Raw genomic sequence first — 8554 nt, forward strand, 5'->3', positions numbered from 1 at the left:
AAGACGAGCGCTGTGTGTGGGACGGTGTTAGCGATGGGAAGGTCGATGTGCAGGGGAGCAAAAATCCTGGGGTGGACGGAATTACATTGATGCTTCCCCTACAGTCTGCGATAGCTTAGAGATGCACGTAGGTAGGTAGTTTAGTAGATAGGTAGGTAGGTAGAAAGTTAAGTAGGTAGGTAGGTAGGCAGGTAAGTAGGTACAAGTGTCATTTTAAAAAGGTAGGTATACATGTAAGAATTTAGGTGTGCATGTTTCTCTGTCAGACGCCTAATCCCGAAGTTCACCCAGATGTGTCACCACTTATGGCTACTCCCTACCGCCACTCCAAGCCGCCTTCCTCCAACCTTCCCATGTTTAGGGGAAAAGGGGTTAGGTATTTAGGTAAGTAGGAGGGTGAGTAAGTTGAAAGGCAGGTAGGTAGGAAAGTATGGTAGAAAGTGGGGTGGATGGGCAAGCAGGTAGGTAGGTAGGTGGACTTGGTAGGTAGACAGCTGAGTGGTTTATTGGCTACAGGTAGGTAACTAGGTGGGTAGGTAGGTGGATTGGGTAGGTAGGTAGCTAAGTGGTTTAGTGAGTAGGTAGGTAGGTTTTTGGCTTGAGCAGGTAGATAATTGAGTGGTTAAGTAGGTAGCTAGGTAGGTGAGCAATAGATAAGTAGATAGGGAGTAAGGAAGGTACAGGAGGCAGCAAGTGGGAAGGTAGGTAGGATGTGGGTACTAAGCAGGAAGGTAGGAAGGTATGTGGGTAAGTAGCAGGTAGGAAAGGTAGGGCAGTAGACATGCAGGTAGGCAGGTAGGTATGTAGGTAGGTAGGCTTGTAGGGAGATAACGTAGGGATGGGTCTGTCGGCCTATGACATAATCCCGGAAAACATATCGTGCAGAAGCGCAAACAATTTTAAAAATCAGTTCTGTCTCGTAGCTCCCCCCCCCCCTCTCTCTCTCTCTGTTTGTGCATTAGGCTCTTTCATTTATCAGTTACTGCTATTGTTTCAGTTTTATCTTTCTTCATTTATATCATTTGGGGGAATTTGGTTATTGTAATGTTTTGTTAAGTAGTTTCTTTTAAACATTTATCTTATTATGCTATTTTGTGTATCTTTTTAATATATACATATTTTTCATTCAGTTGTCATCTTACCTCTATTCACTTATATATTTATTCAGCCTTAACGCATCACACATATTTTTTAGATATCGGTTAATTTGTACTTTTTTTTTCTATTTCCAATTTCAGCGTGTTCTGGCACTTTACCGAATCTATCAATGTATCCATCCATCCATCTATCTACCTGTCTACCTATTTACCTGTCTATTTATATTATATGTATATTTATATATTTATGTATTATATATTTTCATTTATTGATTTTTACCTATATTGTATTGTTTAGTTTTATTTGCTTATATGTTACTTTTATCTTTTTATGCATTTTTATATTTTAATTCTTTTCCACCGTGTGTATTTATCTCACGCCATCTCTCGCCTCCATTGATGTACATAAATTGATTATCCCCTTTTTTTCGCATATTACATACAGGGCAGTATCCTAGGACAGCGCGTATGAAGTAAGTATTGTGTAATGCTGTGTATATAAATAATCTGGCGAGTAAGGTGGAGGGGTAAGGGAACGGAAAGGTCTTACAAATATCATAGTTCACCCATCGGCCTCCCTCACCCCTATCACTCATCCGATTCTCTTTACCCGGGGAAAAGAAAATGGTCTGTTGTCTGCCTCCCTGAAATACATTGATCGTTTGGACCTTGCTGTACGCTATATCCAGTTACTCTGTTACAATTTTATAGCATTTTTTTACTTTGAGTTATCAGGTGAGATTTGGAATTTAATGATAACTCGTAAAACATTCATTAGCTGTCCTGCATCATCATCATCATCATCATCATCTTCGGCTTCATCATTTTGATCACCATCATTACTATCATCATCATCATCATCATCATCATAAAACATTCAGTACCTATCCTTCATCACCATCATCATATCGTCATCATCATCGCCTCATCCAAGTATTAGATGAGGAAATATAGAGCAAACTTTGTTCTTTTCAAGACATGGATCAGCAAAGACAGTAATTTCAGTCCCATGTTTTTACTCCTTTTATCACTGGAGTTACGAGGCTGCTTGCGGCGGCTCAATCGGTAGAGAGGTGGCCTGCGGTCCTACCGTACCCAGGTTCAAATCCCCGCTGGGGCAGGGAACGGTTTAAGGATTTGAATTTAATTCAAAGCAGACTTTACCGGTCTACCAGAAGACCCACCGACATGTTGTAAAAATACCCCCGCTAATACCAATACACTTGTTCTGTATGAGACAGCCCTAGCATGTATTCAATATGGACGGTGGGTGTTAGCGCCCAAGTGGTGACATGTAGAGGTGTATGGTGTGTAGGAGGACTACTGGGCCTCCGGAGCAGGCTGTGAAGCCTATGCCCAGAGTCGAGCACATAAAAAAAAAAACACACACACACACACACACCAGATGGCTGCCACTTTTTACTTCTTGCTTACGACACTCAGGGAATACGTGGGTCATATTCTTTTTCCGGTCTCTCTAAGAAGGACAAGTTTATTGCGTAATTATTTCAGTATTTATAAAGTCCGAGTTCCAAAGACCACGATCTATTTAAAGTTTCATCCTTTCTTCCCTTCGTCGTGGCGCGAATTATTGCAGTTAATTAACGTGCAAGAAACATATATCAAACATTTATTACCTGTTCCATTTGTCATCGAGTTAAATCCTGTTCTATTAATCTTGGCATAGACTACCTGAGCGTAGGGGTGTACTGTAGTGTAGTGTAGTGTTTTGTAGTTTAATAACGTTTAGGAGAGCGTAGTGTAGTGTAGCATAGCGTGGCGTAATGAAGTGTAGTGCAGTGTAGTGTAGCATTGCATAGTGTAGTGTAGTGACGTGCAGGTCCGTTTCCTAAAATGGTATGGTGTTCCAGGAAAGGCGTGTTGTTTTCTAACCAGCCCCGGCAAGAAGAGGTAGCCCGTCAGCCCAGTTTTTGCCTCAGTGCTGTTTTTGCCCCACCTGCTGCTCTTCCCACCTCAACCCCTTGCCATTCTAATTAGCACACAGGTAGTAATGTTAGTTTCAAAGGACTGCACTCCCTCTCATCGGTCACTCTCTTACTCTCCCTCACTATAAACATTTTCTCAGTGTTTACATCCCCCGAAAGGAAAATGGTTCTGTTATCTTCGCGCTCACACCGGCTCAACCATGATGCTTTATACAGAGGCATGACTAACAGTGAAGGCTACGACTGTGAGAGCCTGCATTTAACCCGATGAGTCAATTTCTTCTGGAAAACTGTTTGCTAGAAGGTGTTCATCCCCACGACCGAAAGTTAAGCACTTCCTTCCTAATCAATCAAGGTAATACAGTTGATCATATATCGGTGGTATTTCATCGGGAGCCAGGGTGCCTCAGGAGTAGTTTATTCGTCTCATGGGGTGTCGGACATTAAACGTGGATGCTGGTTGTATTTCCCTCCTCATGCCGGCACGTGTTCACTCTCTGTCGGTTCTTGCTGATGATATATACAGATTGTCACATGTTACCTTAGCCGTTAAATTAAGCAACAGATGAACACAGATAAGGATACAATAGCAATTAACAGAGTGGTGAGCCAAAAGGTCAGCACGTCCACTTGCTTATCACTCAGGGCGACAAGCAATAAGGTGGTTGTTTTCCCTGGTTAGGTTGCACATGGAAAGTAAGGTGCAAAATTAGGTAACACAATTAGTTAAAATAATAGATTGCCAGTTTGACTGCTGGATTATATAAGGAACAGAAATGATAAACACACGATATGGAACTGGTAATTATAAGGCTGAGAAATGAAAAACAGTACAGAGAGAGAGAGAGAGAGAGAGAGAGAGAGAGAGAGAGAGAGAGCACACTCGTTAGTTAGCCAAAGTGTACCCAACGCGAACTCCAATCCATCTTCTATCAGCACTGGGAGATTTCAACTCCGCCTAAATAGCGATCCACGCCCGCGTCCTACAACGAGGAAAATAAGTGGTTTGGCGGGTTCGTCTCGTTGTTTACAAAGAACTAGTGACATTATCGGGGTTTCCTTGCCGTTCATGACCCAGAGCGAGAGAGAGAGAGAGAGAGTTGGCATGGGGATGAAGAGGAGGTAGTGTGTGTGTGTGTGTGTGTGTGTGTGTGTGTGTGTGTGTGTGTGTGTTTTGACGAGAGAGGGGAGAAGGAAGGAGTTGGTTGCTGGAAGATAAAGCGTAAACCGGCCATTTTCAGAAAGCCCTTATAAATGTTGTGATGAGGAAAGTTAGTCATGGTCTTGACTAGTTTTTCTCAGATTTTGCGAAAGATCTTTCCAGAGTTGCGCCAGACCATCTTAGGGTAGTTGAAATAAGTAAACTTAAATGATAACGTCATTGTATAAAAGGTTATTAGGAGAATCATCAGAAACGTAGTAATCTTATTATTTCATACTCTGAGCACAGCACTTGAAATGCCTTTCACACACTAAGTTCGTCTGTCATTGGTACATGAGAAAATGCTATTAATTTCCCAAGTAATAGCAACAGTGCCAGTAACATCTAAAAGGGAGATTGGCATACTCAGAGTACTGACACCACATTAAAGATTTGGCAGTTGATTTCACGTTTCTCCCCAAATGAATGTACTTCACCAATGAAGTTTACTAAGCAGCTCCTTAGGTGAGGTGATAGCCTGAGAAGGAAAGTCAGTTACACTGCAGGTCACATCATGAGCTACCTGCTAATTTTGGGCTGCCTCTCAAGTTATATATATATATATATATATATATATATATATATATATATACACACACACACACACACACACACACACTAAAAAATTTTCGTGGGTGTTGCAAGTGATACATCATATTAAACTGCATTTTAAAAGTTCTTGCCAGCGCCATCAATCTTCTCAGGAATTCACCCACTGACAGAGTCATCTGGAAAATAAGCGGTACATTGAATATTTCCGACAACTGTATAATGAAGTATTTTCCTGCCTTAATGATCAGACATTAATTTCACTAACATCGTCAAACCTTTTCTTCAGTTTTATTCTGAAGGTTTAGAAACGTACACATTAGATTAATTTAGAACAGTCTTGCTATATTTCCGTACTAAAATAATGACAAAGTTAACAGCAGGAAACAGAGTGAAAGTCATGCTAACAAAAATCCTCTATTTAGCGAGTTCTAATCATACTTATCCCTTTCCCCCTATAATCTCATCATATTCAAAGGATTATCGACTCGACTGTATTACGGAACAAGCCGTATAGTGAGAAACTATATATATATATATATATATATATATATATATATATATATATATATATATATATATATATAAAACACGGATGCCTGTATTTCGAACTGATTATTTCGTAGTTTGTTTAATGTGGTACTGTGACTTGCAATTACGGGACTGTGTGACACGTACTAAACAGGGTGAGAAGGATAATAATAGGGATAAGATAAACAGTGACTAAATAAACAGTAACAATAACAGCCAATATAAACAGTAACAGGCTATCCCATATTACCCCAGTCAAAGCGTAGGGTCCCGAGGCTAGGCTACGATAGGCCAGCAGATTTCACGGTGGAGGATCAGCCTACTTCTCTTGATGGCATTAAATAATCAAAATACCTGTAGTCACCTCTTTGGGGGATCGAACCTACGCCAGTGTGGAACGTTCTAGACCACCAGGCACCCGTCTGGATAAACACGACAAGGAAAAATGATAAACAAGGAAGAGGAACACTGACAACGAAGATAAGATGCGGGAGGTAAAAACTAACAGGTAAAGCGACAGGTAAGGTGATGGGGATGGGCGGGGGAGATGCAGCGAGAATTATCAAGGCCGATAGAGGTGTGAGATCAGAGGTGTGAGATCAGAGGTGTGAGATTAGAGGTGTGAGATCAGAGGTGTGAGATCAGAGGTGTGAGATCAGACGTGCGAGATCAAAAGTGCGAGATCAGAGGTGCGAGATCAAAGGTGCGAGATGAGAGAACACGATTGTCGAGGAAAAAGCAGTGTATTGGATGCATGTAGGTAGTTCTGTACTTGAGTAAAATTTTGCAGAGCATTAATTGCGTTCGGTGTCATAGCTTGCAGGCGACACTGACATACGCATAATAATAATAATAACAATAATAACCATAAAAATAACAATAATAATGATGATGAGATTTTTCAGTAGAGTATATACCGGGACGCTGCAGGAGAGAGAGAGAAAATATATATATACCGGTGGCAAAATGAAGCGTAATTGGAACTAAAAGCATTTCACCCTCTACTCTTTATATGTGACAACTTCATCTCTTTTCCAATTGTGGTGAAAGGAAATTCGCAACTCCTGTGACAAGAGAGGAGGGGAGACTGTACCGGATCATGCGCTTTCGTCATTGTTCGACGACTCAGTTCAGTAGGTGTTTTATGAAGGTTTATGTGCGGTTGTGGAATGGCTTGCCTGAGTTTGTAGCCCAGTGTACTTCTTTGGATGGCCTTAGTTGTTGCGGGAATAGCCTACTTTTGTCCGTTTTTCAGTTTAGTTTTCCTTCTAGTTTTTGTCTGGTTACCCTGTCTCTTCCCGATGGTGTCTGTTGTCCAAGTCTCTTATGCCTCCCGTGCAGTGCTTTGGAAGTGGGGTGCGTGTGTACGATAAACAATAAACAGTTACCGTCTCGTTTCATTAAAGACTTTGTTCTCTAGTTTCTTCATCCGTTGGGCAGTGAGAAATTAGTGAGTAGTGAACAGGAGGCCAGAACGAGAGGAAAGTAATTTATCAAAGAGATGGGCGTGGAGAAAATGATTAGTAGTGGGGTGGAGAGGAATGGAGGTGGAAGAGAGCAGAGATGGGGAGGGAGGGATAGACGATGAAAGAAAGGCGAGGGAAGGGATGTAGGAAAGGAAATGTTAGGGGAGGGAGAAGGGAGAATAGAAGGTAAAGTAGAGGGATGGGAGAGAGGGATGAAGAGGAAATAGAGGAAATAACGAAAGGAGAAGAAGGAATGAGGAAGATAAAATATGGAGAGGTGATGAAAGGGATAAAAGAGAAAGAATGAAAGGAGATGGGAAGGAAAGGAGAGGAAGCAAAGGAGAGGGAATGACGGGAAACAGAGACAGGAGGAATGAAGAAGAGGGATGAAGGAGAGGAGAACACAGGAGAGGTGAGGAAAAGAGGGGATGGAGATGAAGGAAAGGAATGATGGGAGGGAGATGAGAGGGAAGGCTAGGAGATAAATGGGAGGGAACGAAATGGAAGGATTTATAGAGGATGGAAAGAAGAGAGTAGCAGAAACAGGAGAAGGATATATGAGAGAGGAGAGGGATGAAGGGAAGGGAATGGCAAGCGATGGATAGAGAAGGATAGGAGATGAATGAGAGGGATGGAGAAGAGGGATTCTGGAGAGACAAAGATAGGGATGAAGAAATGGAGAGGTGAGGAGAGGGGTGAAGGACTGGAGATAGAGGAGAGGCGAGGAGAGGGATGATGGATTGGAAATAGAGGAGGGGTGAGGAGAGGTGTGAAGAGAAAAGGAGAGGGGTGAAGGATTGGAGATAGAGGAGAGGTGTGAAGAGAAAAGGAGAGGGGTGAAGGACTGGAGGCAGAGGAGAGGTGAGGATGGGGGTGAAGGCGAGTTGAGGACAGTGGAGGTGAAGAGGTCGATGAAGGCGGAAGGGACGGGATAAGGACAGGTGGGTGTGGGACTGACGGAGGTGACGGAAGGGAGGTGAGAAGGAGCCTGCCAGTCTAGCCCTGCCTCAGTCTCCTCCACGCTGCCCTACCCGCCACCCCAAGGTACCGGACTGCCTACTCTTGCATAATTCCTACTCACTCATTATACCTGCCTCACCATTACCTAACTCTTTATAACCATCTCTCATATTATCTTACTCATAATAACTATCTGCCTTAAGTTCCCTTTCTCTCCACAAATATCTCTTACGTCTGTCTCTCCCATACGCCTATATCTAAACTCAATGCATTTCTTTACCTCATTTTTCACTTCCTTTATTCACTACTACCTCAGCCACTCCTGTTGCCCAATCTTGCCTCTCTCATTCTACCCAGCTCTCTTATCTACCCCTAGCCTACCCTCACCCCTAATCTACTCCACGCTGCTCGGTGCCTAACTGTCTACTGTTGCATAATCTCTTCCTTCTTTTTGCCCATTTCTCCTACACGACTAAATTTTCCCGTACGTCTACCGCAAATTTTTCCTCGGCACTCATTCCAGTCTCTCTCTCTCTCTCTCTCTCTCTCTCTCTCTCTCTCTCTCTCTCTCTCTCATCCTTGCTCTCACACCCTACCGTCCCACACTCTCACTGCCATCCCATTCACTCTCACTCCCTCGTCGATAATCCCTCTCTCCTTCACCCCCACCACCACTCCATTTATTCTCACTCCCTCACTCTCACCATCTTTCTCGAATCCCTCACTTTCACTGCCACCTCCTACTACCTCACACTCACCAACACCCCATTCACTCTCACTCCCTCTCTCTCACCACCACCACCC

This window comes from Coenobita brevimanus, chromosome 110 (genome assembly GCF_032717465.1).
Source record: "Coenobita brevimanus isolate Jiangsu-jjx chromosome 110, ASM3271746v2, whole genome shotgun sequence".
In the NCBI taxonomy this organism is placed as follows: domain Eukaryota; kingdom Metazoa; phylum Arthropoda; class Malacostraca; order Decapoda; family Coenobitidae; genus Coenobita; species Coenobita brevimanus.